The 17,178-nt window shown below is 48.1% G+C and overlaps 1 long non-coding RNA gene across 2 annotated transcripts; it reads left to right on the forward strand.

Annotated features, from left to right (window-relative positions):
* The first annotated feature begins 3,029 nt into the window (after window positions 1–3,029).
* LOC309639087 lies at window positions 3,030–15,787 on the forward strand. Of its 2 annotated transcripts, XR_014251459.1 has the most exons (4): window positions 3,030–4,630; window positions 5,119–5,177; window positions 6,491–6,602; window positions 8,518–15,787. It is a non-coding gene; the product is annotated as an uncharacterized lncRNA (long non-coding RNA). The 2 variants fall into 2 exon arrangements; XR_014251460.1 differs by lacking the exon at window positions 8,518–15,787 and having other exon boundaries at window positions 6,491–6,624.
* Window positions 15,788–17,178: the final 1,391 nt, after the last annotated feature.

Genomic DNA, 17,178 nt, shown 5'->3' on the forward strand with positions numbered 1-17,178 from the left:
CCCAGAGAGGTAAGGTCACGAACCCAAGGTCACACGCTGGGAGGGGCAGACCTGGAATCTGAACACAGGTTCCCAGAACTGGAACCCACACTCTTACCCACTGCTCTACTCCTGAAGTCCCCGAGGCCAGAAGTTTCTGGCACAGGGAAGGGTGTGGGGGGCAAAGACCTGGGTTTGAGCCCTGGTTCTAATAGGGTTGCTGAGACTGGTCACTACAGTCTCTCGCTTGGACAAAGGCAGTAGCCTTCACACTGCCATCTTTGCCCCTTTCATTCTCTACCCAAAAGTGTTTTTTATTTATTTATTTTGGCTGCTCCGCGTGGCCTGCGGGATCTTAGTTCTCCAACCAGGGATAGAACCCTAAACCCCTGCAGCAGAAGCGTGGAGTCTTAACCACTGGACCGCCAGGGAAGTCCCCAAAAGTGTTTTTTTAAAAAAATTGCTATTATTATTAAAACTTGCCATTTTAACCATTTTTCAGGGTACAATTCAGTGTCATTGATATTATGCCATCATCACGAGTATCTGTTTTCAATACTTCATCACTCCAAAGGCAAAGTCTGTTCCCTTTAAGCAGTGACTCCCCCCACCCCCGCCCTCCCCCAGCTCCTGGTAACCTCTGTTCTCCTCTTTGTCTCTATGGATTTGACTATTGTAGATACTTCGTGTAAGTGGGATCATACAACATCTGTCCTTTGTGTCTGGCTTCTTTCACTTAGCGTCATGTTTCTGAGGTTCATCCAGGTTGTAGCCTGTGTCAGTGCTTCACCCCTTTTTATGGCTCCATGTTATTCCATTGTCTGGCCCGACTACATCTGTTTATTCATTTGTTGATGGACACTTAGGTTGTTGCCACCTTTTGGTGACTGTGAATAGGGCTGCAACGAACATTTACGTTCAAGTATCTGTTTGAATCCCTGCTTTCAGTTCTTTTGAACATATACCCAGGAGATGATGATGTTTCTAGTGTAAGTCAGATCCTATCACTTCCCTTCTGGGAGCTGTCGGTGATGGCGGCTCCCATCACACTTGAATAAAATCCAAGCTGCTTATGTGACCGGTCTCCTCCCTGCCCACTGCCCTCATTCCCCATCCCTCTCCGCCCACCCCTTCTGCTTCTGCCACTCCCATCTCCATGCTGCCCATCACACTCCTGCACATTTCTGGCTCTGGGCCTTTGCACTGGCTGTTACCTCTGCTTTTTTTTTTTTTTTTAATTTTTGGTGGCGTTGGGTCTTCATTGCTGTGTGCGGAATTTCTCTAGTTGTGGCCAGCGGAGGCTACTCTTCGTTGAGGTGCACGGGCTTCTCATTGCGGTGGCTTCTCGTTGCAGCGCGAGGGCGCTAGGGTGCGTGGGCTTCAGTAGTTGTGGCTCGTGGGCTCTAGAGCGCAGGCTCAGTAGTTGTGGCGCACGTGCTTAGTTGCTCAGCGGCATGTGGGATCTCCCTGGACCAGGGATCGAACCCGTGTCCCCTGCATTGGCAGGCAGATTCTTAACCACTGCGCCACCAGGGAAGTCCCTCCCTCTGCTTTTAAATCCACTAGCCCCAGGGACTTCCCTGGTGGTCCAGTGGCTAAGACTCCACGCTCCCAAAGCAGGGGGCCCGGGTTCGACCCTGTGTCAGGGAACTAGATCTCATATGCTGCAACAAAGAGTTTGCATGGCCCAACTAAAGATTCTGCATGCCGCAAGGAAGATCCTGAGTGCGGCAACTAAGACCTGGTGCTGCCAAAAAAAAAAAAAAAAAAAAAAATCCACTAACCCTAGATACTCACAGGGCTCAGCCCTCCTTCAGTTAGACCTTGGCTCAAATGTCACCTTTCCAGAGAGGTCCTCCCTGATCCTTGTCTAAAGCAGCTCCCACCCCTTCCTATCACACCATATCCCCTTGCCCTGCGCTCTTTACAGCACCCGCTACACCTTACAAGTCCATACCCCTATCTCACCTACTACAGTGTCGGTTCCAGGTCCATCTCTGTATCTCCAGACCTAGCCTGGCATCCGGCACGAGGGACCCACTCATTGGATATTAGGATGCACCGTTTGAATTTGCTGATATTTGACTACTGTTGACCTTGCAAAAACGGCAATTCCAAGTGGGTCCACCTAATCTTGAATGAATGAATGAACAAATGCATTTCTCCTCTCCGAGCCTCCACCTTCTCATCTGTAAAGTGGGGGCGGTAATCACTGAGTGGGAGGGGACAGGATTTGAGTCCAGCCCCCCCAGGAGTGGCTGTGGCTACCCCTCTATGCGGAAGGGGCCGGTGTCCATGGGAGGCCCTGCGGCTGGAGATACAGGCATGATGAATGGATCGTGGAATAGGTCCTAGGAGCGGACGGAAAGGATGGGAATGACACTATTTAGCTGAGGAACGACCTCCTGACACGCTTCAAATAAATGCAGCCTTGTTATAGAGATGGAGAGGCAGCTGCTTCTGTGGCTGCTGCCTCTGATTCTGGCATAAGAGAATAGAAGGGACTGGAATTGTGTGCGCGTGCGTGTGCAGGCATGTGCACGGGAGAGTGTTCCTGTGTGCGTCAGTCTGTGTGTCCATGTGTATCTATGTGTGTCTCTGTGTGTCTGTCTTCTTTGTGTGTCTGTGTGTCTTTGCGTGTGTGCATGAGTACTTGTCTGTATTGTGTGTGTCTTTATGTGTCTGTCTTTCTGTGTTTCTGTATGTCTTTGTGTGTGTGTGTATAAATGTGTCTATCGGTGTGTGTCTATGCGTGTGTGTGTCTGTCTCTGTGTGAGTGTGCAAGTGAAGGTGAGAACTGCCTGGATGCCTGAAGGAAGCTTCTCTGCATCCCCTGAGCTGTTTACTTTCCAATTTAATTAAAAATGCATTGGCTGACCATCTACTATGTTCCAGGCACTGTGTTGCTGGGAGTGACCTGAGAGTAAAACCAAAACCAAAACATCTGGTTAGCAAAGAGCGTGCCCCTTGGAGTCTGACCAGCAACAGTGAGTTGTGAACACAACAGTTAGTAATCAACCACTAACTGGGTGTCTCAAGTACTTTATGTGGATGTTTTAAAATCGCGTTTCTACTCCTATGAAGTGGAACTATCAACATTCCTGCTTTGCATATGGGGAAAATGAGGCACAGAGAGGGGAATTTACTTGCCCAAGGTCACACAGCAAGTGAATGGTGAGATGCGGGGGGAGGTGGTCAAACCCAAGAAGTTGGATTCTACAACTCACATTCTTTTTTACTTGCACTCAAGATCTTAACTGATTGACAGTAAGAGCAACCATTGGGGAGAATTTGTTTTTCCTGGTTTGGAAGGACAGTTAAAAACAATCCCCCCACCACCCGCCTGTCCCCAGAACTAGGCAATAAAGTTACACACAGTTGCCCCAAGGGTTGCACAGGAGCTCACTGCTCACAGGCAGGAGTGAGGGGACCCACGGGGCTGGGGGATCTGGGGGAAGGGTCCCCATTTACTCCTTCCAGGCAGCGGAGGAGTGCCAGGCGGGAGATGTCAGCGGGCCAGTCCCGAGCCAGTGCTTAGGCCAGGTGGAGGCGGGAGGGAATTTCAGCTCACACAGGACAGGGTCTCTTATAGAGTGGTCCAAAGATGACCCGTAACCATGTCGCCAGGGATACAAGCTAAAGATGCAGATTCCTGGGCCCACCCCAGACCTACAGCAGCAGAGTCTCGGGGGGATGGGGCAGGAATCTGTATTTTCACAAAGGTGTCAGGTGAGTCTTACATTCACTTATATGTCAGAACCACAAAGATTTGGGGTGTGGGGAGAATCTGAGGGAGGTTAGGTAGCGCCAGATCATAGATGGCCCTGAATGCTATATTACATTTGAACTTTGTCCCGAGGGCCACAGGGAGCCATCAAAGGTGTTTGAGTAGGGGAGGGCCTGGTTTATTTCTCTGGTGGCACAGTGAAGGCCGGTTGGAAAGAAATAAGGCAGCAGACACGGAGAACTGATATAGGACATGGGTGCAACAATTCATGTGAGAAATAATAGCACCTGAACTTGGACAGGGAAGTCTGGGTAGGGGGCAGAAAGTTATTAAGCAGATTATCTATGGAGCTGGAGAAGTTGTGGAAGGTCTTGTATGGAGGTCAGGGATTTGGGGGGGTGCAAATGCCGTGATCATCCAATATCGGGCTCTCTTCCAGTTTAGATCCACCTATTGAATGTCACCAAACCAGAGAAGGCTTCCTGGAGGAGGTGATCCTACCCCCAGGCCTCAGTGAGGGGTGAATGCAGAGAGAAAAGAAAAAGGATTTGAGGAGAAATGGTCCAGTGTTCAAAGCTACTCCCTCCTGAGGGGCTTCCTGCATCCCAGGCATTGAGAACTTCTCCACCAAGTGTTTCAGAGACCCCTCCTGTGTGTGTGTCTTCCATCAAGACTGGAGAAAGTTGATTAGTGTGGGCAGCAGCCAGGACTAGTGTTTCTAATTAACACGCAGGCAGGGAGAATGCCTCTTCTTCCAGAGTCTGTATTCAGCTGATTGAATATCAGGGCTGGGGCTAAACTATGAATCGTGTGTCAAAAATAAAGCCGGCACTCTTTCTCTCGTTAAAGGAACAGCGTCCCTGTTTCCAGTCGTCTGCCGGGTTGAGGAATCTGATGGCGTGAGGCTTTGATCCCTGGAGCTGGGTGAGGGGACTAGGGGCTCCGGGCAGGGATGAGAAAGAAGGGGCACTTAGGGGGTGGGGGGCACCAGGCTTGGATTGGGAAATGCCAGAGGAATGTGGAAGAGAACCCCAGGTGGGTTTTGGGAGCTACCGGTTCAGGAGGAGAAGGAAGAGAAACGGGCCATAAGAAGAGAAAGGCGGCTCGCCGTGGCAGGGGAGAGAGAGAGAGGGGCGAGCAAACACAGGTTCATTAATCTGTAGTTCGTCTGCCTTTTCTGTTAGGAGGATGAACTTGATGAGTTAATTAAGTCGCAGTCTGTAAAACCAGTTTATTTGCATAGCAAACTCCTGGGCCAGTGTGCTGTGAGTTGAGTGTGTAGGAGCAGACAATTCGGGGGAAATTACAGCCTCATTAATATGCTAATCTGGTTGCAGGCCTGGAACGGAGTTTTGGGTTGGTGGTGCTCCGGGGTGGTGGGGGTTTGGTTGCTTAGCAACCCTTTTCTCCAGGTAACCCTTCTCTGGCTTGCCCTTGATATCCCCCAAAGGATTGCAATGTGGAAGAGGAGGTAAGCCGGGAAAGCATTCTGTTGTCACAGAACAGTGAGCAAAATAAAAGGCAAACACACACACACACATTCACACACACATCCACATTATGCCGGTGTCTTTACAAACAGGCTTGGGGAGGGGGCAGGGAAGGCTGTGTGGGTGTAACAGACAGACAGCAAGTTGCAAATGCAGTGTGTGGTCTGTGGAAATAAACACAGGGGTAACACCCCCCTACACACACACACACACACACACACACATACACATACACATTTTTGTGTGCACACAAACACAATTGTTAAATGTGTTTTGTTTAACAAAGAAACTCACATAATGAGATTCTCAGTTTATGTAATAATACGTGTTCTATGTAATACCCTCCCATCATACACATATGTACACATGCATGTACACACACATGCAGCCATATCCTGTGTGCAGAATCTTTACCAATAACACAATAGATACAAATGCACTAAACACAGTGTAATGTTCAGATTATGCAAATGGTAAATAATAATCGACTGTAAAATGCACACACACACACACACACACACACACACTTCACAGAGCTTGTATAAATAGGCCCTGGTAAAAATGACAGGTAGGTGTGTGCCTATGTGGATGTATGGAAATGTACATGTGCCAAGTATGATGTCTATGCAAATAGACATTGAGCGTAATATACATGGGCATATACACTAGGTATACCAAGAGTCACTAGGTACACACACACACGCACAGAGACCTGACACTGAGTCCCAGCCCTTTTCTCTCCCTTGTCACTTCTAATCTGAACAAAACCTGCTTTAAAAAAAATTTTTTTTTAAATTTATTTATTTTGTTTGTTTATTTTTGGCTACGTTGGGTCTTCGTTGCTGTGCTTGGGCTTTCTCTAGTTGTGGTGAGCAGGGGCTACTCTTCATTGCCGTGCATGGGCTTCTCATTGCGGTGTCTTCTCTTGCTGCAGTTGCAGAGCACAGGCTATGGGCACGTGGGCTTCAGTAGTTGTGGCACATGGGCTCAGTAGTTGTGGTTCTCGGCTTCTAGAGCGCAGGCTCAGTAGCTGTGGCGCACAGGCTTGGTTGCTACGTGGCATGTGGGATCTTCCCCGACCAGGGCTCGAACCCATGTCCCCTGCATTGGCAGGTGGATTCTTAACCACTGCGCCACCAGGGAAGCCCCAAAGCCTGCTTTTATATTGTACACCATTGCATCTCTGGATCCCAGGCTCAGTGACTACCCTTATCCCTGGTTTCCCCCTTCCCTTGTCCCTTCCTCCTCCACCCAACTGCAATGTTATCTTCTTTGGCCCATGTGTATCTGATAGGTAGCATGCAAGACATCCAGGCTTCCCCAGAAAGAGCAAAATATGGGATCAAGGGTGTTAATGCCTCATCCTGCCATAAGGAAAAAAGTACCATGCCCAGATGGTTTTACAGGTGAGTTCTACAAATATTAAGAAGCAGAGGGCTTCCCTGGTGGTGCAGTGGTTGAGAATCTGCCTGCCAATGCAGGGGACACGGGTTCGAGCCCTGGCCTGGGAAGATCCCACATGCCATGGAGCAACTGGGCCCGTGAGCCACAATTACTGAGCCTGCGCGTCTGGAGCTTGTGCTCCGCAACAAGAGAGGCCGCGAGAGTGAGAGGCCCGCGCACCGCAATGAAGAGTGGCCCCCGCTTGCCACAACTAGAGAAAGCCCTCGCACAGAAACGAAGACCCAACACAGCCAAAAATAAATAAATAAATAAATCAAAATAAATAAATAAAAGGCCACAATAGCTGAAGATATGGGTTCAAGAAGAAGATTAATGTGAAATTAGGTCAGAGAGGTAGGCAGGGACCAGACCAAGAAAAAAAAAAAAAAAAAAAGAAGCAGATGCTTCTTGTATTATATGAGTTGTTCCAGAAAAAAAAAAAAAGAAAAAAGGAAAGCTGCCCAGTTCACAACCTTGACAGTAAGTCTGGATAAGTGTACTAGAAAAGAATCAACAGTAATCTGAGAAACACACTAAACCTAAATGGTATGGAGTGTATTTCTATCTCATTGGTAAAAACCGGAAAGTTGAGAACATCAACAGCTGGTGAGCATGTGGGAGAACGAAATCCCTGATGCATGCTGGTGGGCAGTTTGAGGAGTAGTTTGCCAGTATTTTATGACGTTTAATGTTTGCATACATCATACTGCAGAAATCCAATTCTTGGGTATTAACCCCAGAGCACCAGTCACGCAGATATATAAGAACACCTGCGTGAGGCTGTTCATTGCAGCATTGTTAGTGTTGGCAAACAGGCAAGCTGACTGTCCTTCACTAGGTGAATGGACAGAGGAAATGAGGTGCAGGAAGGTGTGGATGATTCTGCAGCAGCCAGAAAAGCAAAGCAGAGCTACACATTAGCAACATGATGGCCATAGAATATTTTATATGAAAAAGTAAGAAACAGTAATATGTGTAAAGCCCTATCACTTATATAAATTTAAAAAATACCAAAGTCTCTCAACAGCTGAATGGATTAATACACTGTGGTACATTCATACAGTGGAGTACTACTCAGCAAGGAAAAGGAAATGAACTGCTGATTCAGGCCACAACACGGATGAATCTCAAAAGCATTATGCTAAATGAAGGAAGCCAGACACAAAAGACTACATGCAGTAGGATGGTTCCATTTATATGAAAGTTGAGCACAGTCAAACCTAATCTACAGATGCAGAAAGAAAGCTGGGGGCAGGGCTGGTAGAGTTGACTCCAAAGAGGTACAAGTGAACTTTTTCTGGGATGATGAAGTGTTCTATGTCTTGACTGTGGAGGTTACACGAGTATATACATTTATTAAAATTCATCAAACTAGATAATCAAAACAAGTACCTGAATTTATTGAATGTAAATTAGTCCCACCAAAGTTTATTTAAAACAATATTTTATTGTAAATAATAAAATAAAAAGTAATACTTTAGAATTTTAATGACTATATATATATTTGTATGTATATCTTGGTGTCTCTATCTCTCTATGTGTCTATGTATGTATGTATGTATCTATCTATCTATTGGACATACATAAGAGTAGGTGCCTGTAGTAGGGAGGAAAAAGAAATTGTGAATGGGGAATTGGGGTAGATTGGATCATTATTCTCGATCCTCACTCCCTTCTGTTATAGAATTATAATTCTCCACCTTGCTATCTTCAATGTGGTAGAGAGAACTTCTCTGCCCCTTGACTTTGAATTTGGTCATGTGACTTCACCAATGAGATGTTAAAAGTTGTGACACAAACAATGGCTTTAAATGCACATTTGGGTTTGCCCTCTTCTCTTGCACTTCTATGATCTGCCATGATAAACTCACGCTCTAGGCAGCTGCTGCCCACTCAGTCTGGGACCCATGGAGCAGACCTGTGCCCATCAGGAAGCCTGGAGCCAACCTGACCCAGCTGGGCTCAGCCTGGATCAGCCAAACCACTGGATCAGTCAACCTGCAGCCCCCCACGTATGAAAAAAAAATTGTAAGTTTGCTGTTGTAAGCCTCTGGGATTATGAGGTTGTTTGTTATGCAGCAGTATTGCTGTAGTAGGTGACTAATACAAGAATAAAAGAAAAAATAATAATAAAATAAAAAGCAAAGGAGAGCCTTGCATGAATAAATGGTGGTAACACACCCTATGAATTGAGAATGGTCAGCTTAATTGCAACACCTGAGGTTAAGAAGAATCCAACCCACCCATTCACAAACTCCCTATATATCTGCAGGACACCTTCACTTCTTGGCAGAGCAACCAGGCCCAGAATCTGTCTTTTCTCATCCTAAACTGGGGAAGTCCTACCTCCCTTCCTACATGCTGGATTGCCTAGTCTTATAGTCTCCAGTGGTAGGGGAGGAATTTATTTACTTACATCTGTCTGATCTCCCCCAGAAGGCTCTGCACAGCTCCTCAAAACCACTCTCCTTCACACCCTCAGGGCCTTTGCCCAGGCTGTTCCTCTTGCCTGATCTGCAGTTTCCGTGGCTGTATCCTATTTACCCTTAAGAATCAGATCAAATAGGCACCTAGGAAATGTTTGTTATAGTAGATTTCCCCATGTGCTGTACACCGTGTAAAGTACTTCACAAATATCATCTCACTTTATCTTCCTAAGAACCTCATGAGATAGGTACTGTTGCTGTCCCCATTTTACAGATGGGAATCTGAGACCAGAGAGGTTAAGTAATTTGCCCTTGGTCACACAGCCAGCAGGCCATGGAAATCGATGAATCTGACCCCAAAGTCTAGGTTCAAAATTAAAGAACTTTGCTTCGAAATGTCTTTTTGGATTTTCCCCTTCCATTGGGTGTTTCTGTCCTAGCAAGATGGTGGCAGGAGTCAGGGAGACTGTTCCGTGACGAAAGCCTTAATGTGCTTGAACCTGAGAACATCACCTTGGGGAAGGGCTTTGTACCTTAAGAAATTATAAATATTTCATTTTCCCCTCTTCCCTCCCGCCTTGTCAGTCCCGAGATGGAGTTATCGACAGGAGCCTGGGTGATGGACAGATTGGCGGGGTTCTGTATTGATGAGTTCATAGATTGTTGGCTATTTTTTTCATTCTCTGAAAAAAAAGAAGTCTTGACAGCTGTTTTCCCTGTTGCGGTGGTGGGTGGGAGCAGCTGCCGCAGGTGGCGGACAGCAAGGCCTGGATCAGGGTGGTGCCCATCAGACAATCATGTCACCTCGACCTTCAACTTCTATCCCAAATCCCACCAGCTTCCACCCTCTCCACTGCTGCCCCTGGTCCCAGGCCCCACCGTCTCTTGGCTGGTCATCGCAGCATTCTTCTCCCTGCCTCTCAGTCCATTCTACACCCAGCAGCCGGAGCTGTTTCAGAGCATAAGCCAGATCCTGTCACTCCTCTGTCCCAAGCCCTCAGATCACCACCATCACAGCTGAAGCCCAGAGTCCTTCCTGTGGCCTCCAGTATTCTCGTCCGCACCCCTTACCTCTGTTCTCTTCCTCACTCTGCTCGAGCCACAGCCTCCTTGCTGTTCCTCAAACTCCCCAAGGATGGTCCTGTCCTGGGGTGTTCACACCTGCTGTTCCCTTTTGCCTGGTTTGCTCTTCCTGCAGCTGCCTGCCTGACTCTCACCCTCACCTCCTTCAGGTCTCTGCTCAAATGACCCCCTGCCCAGCCTTCCCTGACTGCTTTGCATAAATACCCCTGTTCCTCATCCAGTTTTATGTTTCTTCATGGCACTTATAACCTCCTGACATTATTCCTAAGTTATTTATTTGTTCATTGTTTCTCTCCCTAGAATGAAAGCTCCATGAGGGCAGGGACTTTGAATGACATGTTCACGGCTATATTTTTATTACCCGGAACAACGATGGCAGATTACAGCCTGTGGACAAAGGCAGCTTGCAGCCTGATTTTGTAGATAAAGTTTTATTGGAACACAGTCACGCCCATTCATCTCTATACTGTCTGTGGCTGCTTTTGCTCTACAGCTGCAGAGCTGAGTAGTTGTAACAGAGACGGTGGGGTGTGTGAAGCCAAAATTAATTACTATCTGGCCCTTTACAGAAAAAGTTTGCTGATCCCTGACTTAGAACACAACCTGACACACAGTAGGTGTTGAAGATTTATTTGCAGAACGAATGAATACAAGACAATCTTTTTAAGGTTAAGTAACTGGGCATTATAGCCATGGACAATCCTTGCCTTGGGGAAATGAATCCCTCATATTATCTTCCTAAAGGACTTCCATGTCCTCCAGAACTTTCTTGGTTGCAAGTAACAGGAAATTCAACCGGATTAACTTGATCTAAAAAAGGACATTTGTTAGCTCATGCACTGAGAAGTTGAAGGTAGACTCCTTCAGGCACAGTTGGATCCAGGGGCTCATCCTTCTAGGTTCAAGGTCAGAGAGAGGGAGAGTCTCTACTTTTCCTGGGAGTGTGATCTTGGATAAGTTGATTACCTTTCAGAAACTCAGTTTTTTCATCTGTAAAATGGGGAATAGTGTGTCTCCCTCATATGGTAGCTGCAATGGTGAAGTGAGTCAAACCAATTATGGCAGGCTAAAGGAAAAAGATGTCCACGTTCTAATCCCTGCAAACCGTTAACTGATACGGCCAAAGGGCTCTGCAGATGTGATTTAGTTAACAGTTTTGAGATGGAGAGATTATCCTGGGTTATATGTGTGGGTCCAATGGAATCACCAAGGTCCTTATAAGATGGAAGCAGAAGGATCAGAGTCAGAGAAGGAGATGTGAGGATGGAAGCAGAGATCAGAGAGAGAGAGGAGAGAAGATGCTGCACTGCTGACTTTCAAAAACGAGGAGGGGCTACAAGCCAAGGAAAGCAGGTGGCATCTAGAAGCTGGAAGAAGTAAGGAGTGGATTCTCCCCTAGAGCTTCCAGAATGAAACCCCTTCCCTGTCAACACCTTGATTTTATTCATGAGACCCGTGTCACTCCTCTGACCTACAGAATTATAAGATAATACATTTTGTGTTGCTTTAAGCCACGGGACTGTGGTCCTTTATAGCAGCTCTAGGGAACTCATGCTCCAGGTAAAGCCCCTATCACAGTGCCTGGCACAGAGTAAGCCCTTGGTAGATGGGAGTTGCTATTGTTATTGGTCAAATGTTAGCATTCTCCCCACCTTTACCATTAAGGCTCCTGTTGGATCAGCCCAGCTGTTTCAGACAAAGCCCCCAGGGTAACTCCCAGTCCCTGAAACCCATCCCGGCAGATGCCAGGATTGGGGTGAGAGAGCCCCAAAGCCTCATCTAGGAGCCACAGCTGACCCAGATCTGCACGAGGTCTAAAAGCTGCCTCCTGACTCCCCAGCCGGCGAGATTTCCTTCCACCAAGCATCCCTGTCACTGCTCCCCCCTCCCTCCCACACTGTCTCCTTTAATCCCCTCCCCACTAAGCTATTTTTAAACCACTCCCCTTCCCACTCCCTATTGATCGTCAGCCTGTTACTCCCTGAAAGCACTTTGTGGCAGGGGCCCAATAAATGAGTCAGATCTTTTGTCACCATCTGTCCCTTTGCTCATTGAGGTCAGCAGCAGGAGCCCAGGCTGGAGAAGGTATAATCTCTGGGTCCTCCAAGCAAAAGCTTTCAGGGGTTCCACTTCCTGATGGTGGAATGCATTCCCCCTTCAGTGCGCAGGAACCATCCTTCTGGCATTACGGCTGAAGGCTGGCGCCAGAAATGGCCCGTGAAGTCCTGTGTCCTCATGCTGATGGGCTGGGGGCAGCGGGCAGCTTCTGCTCAGAGGGCAGGTGTTTGAGCCTCAGCAGAGGAGGAGGCTGCTGGCAGGGGCTGCCTGAAGGAGATGCAGTATATGTATTTATTTAGAATTATAAATTTATTTATTTCACATTTACTCGTATGGCATTTACTTTGTACCAGGCACTATATTTTAAGTGCTATCCAAGTATTAACTTATTTAATTTTCACAGCAACATTGTGGGGTCAGTGCAATTACAGTAGTCTCTCCATCTTCAGATGGGGAAATGGAGGCACAGAAAGGTTAAGTAACTTTCCCAAGGTCACACAGCCAGTCAGGGGTGGAGCTGGAATTTGAACTCAGGCAGCATGTGTGTTTCACCACTACAATCTGTGCATCTCCATCAGTGGTAACAAAAGTTCTTTTCTTCTTGAGGTGTGACTCTCATTTCTAGTTCTCCTCCTCTTCCCTACTTATGATTACCCTGCCTCGTCTGTCCTGGATGGGTTTCCATAAACCTCCAGTCTAGGGCCAGCTGCCCGGAACTTGCCTGGTGCTCCGCAACCTTCCCTATCATGGTCATTGGCATTTTACAACTTGCCACTGATGGGCTGATCTTCCCAATGACCCCGGGAAGCAGGTGCTGTGATCATTACCCCCATGTCTCAAATGGGGAAACCAAGGTTCAGAGTGGTGAGGCTATTGCTTGCGCAAGGTCATCCAGTTAGGAAGTGGCTGAACCAGGACTTGAATGCTGGCATTCCGGCTCTGAAGCCGGGATCTGGGCTATGGCGTCCCTCATACCCCAGGATGGCCACTGTGTTAGTTGCCTAGGGCTGCTGTAACAAAGTACCACAAACTGGGTGGCTTAGAAAAACAAAAATTTATTGTCTCACAGTTCTGGAGGCTGGCAGTCCAAAATCCAGGTGTTGGCAGGATTCTGTTCCCTCTGAAACCTGTAGAGGAGAATCTTCCTTCTCTATTCCAGCTTCTGGGGGTTGCCGGCAATCTCTGGCATTCCCCTGCTTGTAGATGCACTGAAGTCACCTGTGTTCACATGACATTCTTCTGCGTGGGTCTGTCTCTCTGTCCAAATTTCCAGTCATCCTGGATTAGGGGCCACCCTAATGACCTCATTTTAACTTGAATACCTCTGTAAGGATCCTATTTCCTGGGCTTCCCTGGTGGCGCAGTGGTTGAGAATCTGCCTGCCAATGCAGGGGACACAGTTTCGAGCCCTGGTCTGGGAAGATCCCACATGCCGCGGAGCAACTAGGCCCGTGAGCCACAACTACTGAGCCTGCGTGTCTGGAGCCTGTGCTCCGCAACGGGAGAGGCCGCGATAGTGAGAGGCCCGCGCACCGCGATGAAGAGTGGTCCCCGCTTGCCGCAACTGGAGAAAGCGCTCGCACAGAAACGAAGACCCAACACAGCCAAAAATAAATAAATAAATAAATAAATAAAAATAAAGGAATTCCTTTAAAAAAAAAGAATGTGAAGATTAAAAAAAAAAAAAAAAAGATCCTGTTTCCTAATAAGGTCACAATCGGAGGTAAGGGTTAGGGCTTCAATATATCTTTTTTGGGGGGACATACTTCAATCTGTATCAGTGACATTGTCATGAGATGCTTGGGGAAGGGAGGAGGTTTGCTGAGTACCCTGTATCCCAGGATCTTTCCTTCCTAGGAAAGGGATCAGTGGAGTCCTAATAACTGGGTTTTTGTATCCTTTTGTCTGACAGCTTGTTTTTCATTGTGCTGTGTGCTCTATGTTTTACATAGAGACTGTAAGCTCAATGAGGGCAGGGCTTGTGCCCCCTTCATGCCTAGCACAGTGCCTGGCCTTCAGCAGGCCCTCATAAACACTTGAATGAAGGAAGGAATAAATGAATGAAGGGCCACCTCCCAACCCCAGCCAGCACAGGGTTCCAGTACTTCAGCCCTCCCAGGGCCGAAAGGTAAATTGACTGGTCAGGAGTCCTGAACCCGTAGCTGAGCTATTCACTTTTCAGCATCGTAGGGCCCCCTACCCAGCTGCTAGTTCAGCAATGCTGAAACTATTAAACGCCATTACGAATTGGATTTTAATCTCCTGTAAATAGACCTGCCATTCTAGTGTCATGAGAAGCAGTTAGGACCCCCTCTCTTCCTTCTTTCTTTCTTTCTTCCAGATACAGAGACTTTCTGATCTCCCCAACTGAGTTAGGGGTGGGGACTGATGCCCAAGGGAATTTACTATTTCTGGCTGGGCACCTCCTCACCTACCCACTCACCCACCCACCCATCTAGTCACTGGGAAGGAGCCCAGGGCAGGGGCTAGAGGGTCTTGTAAGGGTGAGGGTCTAACGGAAGGAGCTGGAGACACCCTTTGCTATGAAGAGGAAGCTTCTAAATCCGGGGTTCTTAGGGATCCATGCCAGGGCTTTGGACGGGCACAATGTCCCCTGTAACACTCTGGGTGGTGTGCGGTGTGTAGATCTCTTCAGCACTGCTGCGATGGCCTCAGACCAAGCCCCCATAATCTTGTCCCTTCCAACGGACTTCACCTTCCTCTCCTCCCCTCCAATCCCCTCTCCACACAGCAGTCAGGCACAGTTCCCATGCACAGAAGCCAAATGTTGGCAGAGGGGGAAACAGAGGCAGAGAGTAATTCCATATGTTAGAACAGAGTCCAGAATGCTTGGAGGAGTCAGGATAAATGGTACCATTTCCCTCTTCTAGTTCTCTTTTATCCAAGCTCCTCTCTCCAAAGGCTCCACCCCAGAAAGGGATTCCTTCCCCTGCTTCCCCTGCTGATCAAGGAGGGGCAGGGGGTTCTGCGGGGCTGGGGCTGGGAAACAGCAGATCGGGACCTTGAATAGTAGGGGCTCTAATGTAGGGGAGTAGGCAAGCCCCTTGGCCATGAATTCAGGAGGTTCAATCTCAACCTTCCCTCTGATTAGCTGGTGGCCTTGGTCTTTCCTCTCGCTGGGACTCAGTTTCCCCGTCTGCCAATAGGGAGGCTGATTACACGTCCTGGAAGGTGGAGGTGGGGGAGTTGCTGTTCAGCGCCCCCCTCCTTTCTCCCCACAGATATCCCTGCAAGAACAAAGCAGGACCACTTTTTAAAAAATTGCTATTTTATTTTATTTTTTTGGCTTGCAGGATCTTAGTTCCCAGACCAGGGATCAAACCCGTGCCCCCTGCAGTGGAAGCGCGGAGTCCTAACTACTGGACCACCAGGGAAGTCCCCAAAAGTGGACTTTTAGAACCTGAATCTTGTAACATGTTGTTGAGGGCTCTTGCTCATTCACTTACATTATGTTTGTGAGATTCACCCATGTCCTGTGTAGTTGTGGATTGTTTTTTTTTTCCTCATTGTTGTGTAATATTCCATTGTATGAATGAGCCATATTTGATTTATCTATTCTATTGTTGATGGGTATTTGGGTAGTTTCTAGTGTTGGGCTATTTGTCTATCCTGGACCACCTTGTCTTCCTACCCACATGTCACCTCACCCCATCCCCCTATCTTCCCCAGAGACAGAGCTTGGCCAATTTGCCAAGCAACAGTTATCATTGGCCAGAGCTGAGGAATGGTGCCCCCTTCAGGCGGGGCTGTGCTCTGCACTGGCTGTGGTCTCCTCCGCTGTCTGCTGATTCACACCCTCCAACCAGTCTCACTTATCTACTGGCATCTGAGATGGCAAGGGGCCTCTGAACCCTGGTGGGGGCAGCCAGTTGGAGGGAGCCATCCCCCAAGTTCCATGCCCCTGGGTGTCACCTAGGGTGCCCAGCTCAGAGCCCAGCCCGAGGAAGGCAGGTGCCCGTGGGGTCCATGGAGTTGTCTCACATGGACCCTCCCCAAGGCCTATCACTTCCAACGTGGGTGCCCAGGGAGGAGGAAGGGAAGGGGGTGGGTGGGTTGAAACAACAGAAAAGTGTGTGTGTTGGTGGGGGGGAGAAAGCAGAGCTCTGTAATTATAGAGGAAGAGGCAGTGATAAAATGATAATGGGCGCGTTTTGACCCAGGCTAACCAGTTCCGGAGCTGTGAAGTAACTCTGAGGCGCGTGATGGAGGGCAAGGGGCCGCTGCCCAGGCTGCAGCTGAAACAGCGCTTTCACAAACAAGACGTAAATTGGATGCAAACATCTAATTAACCTTCTCCCTCGGTTCCCTCTCCGCGGAGGGGGAGGCAGCCCTCCCAGGGCTCCCTGCCTTCCCTCAGGGGATGGATTTGGGGGAAGAGGAGGAGGGGAGGTGAGAGAGGGAGAGAGGAAGCCAAGCTTTTTTTTTTTTTTTTTTTTTTTTTAACCAGCTCCCCTCCTGGCTGAGCTAAGCCTCCAGCAGGGTTGGTTTTCTCAGTGGCCTCAGGCTTGATCTGAGATCTGCATTCCTGTTTAATCGGCCCCAGTAAGCTCATATTATTCAGTAGGGCCAGGTATGTGGCCCTAGAATCAGGGAAAACGGAGAATTTGGTTTTTCTTTTTCGTCTTTGGTGGGGATGCGGTGCTGCAGAGCCTGCTTCCTGTGGGAATTCTCTAGGCTTTTGAGTCCTCAGAACACTGAGTATGGGAGTCATCTGATGTAGCAGCTGTAAGAGTGTGCATTTGGAACTTCCCCAAACTCCCCCCCTGATAGCTGTGTGACCCTGGGCACCGTAACTCATCTGTCTGCACTTCATTCATTCACTCAACAAATATTTACTGAGCTCCCACTGTGAGCCAGGCTTTGCTCTAGGTACTGGGAATACAGCAGTGAACAAAACAGATAAAAGACAAAAACCAAACCAAACCAAAAAAAATTGTCTTCCTGGGGCTTT

The sequence above is a fragment of the Balaenoptera physalus genome (assembly GCF_965194825.1).
Source record: "Balaenoptera physalus genome assembly, chromosome: 12".
Taxonomy (NCBI): Eukaryota; Metazoa; Chordata; class Mammalia; order Artiodactyla; family Balaenopteridae; genus Balaenoptera; species Balaenoptera physalus.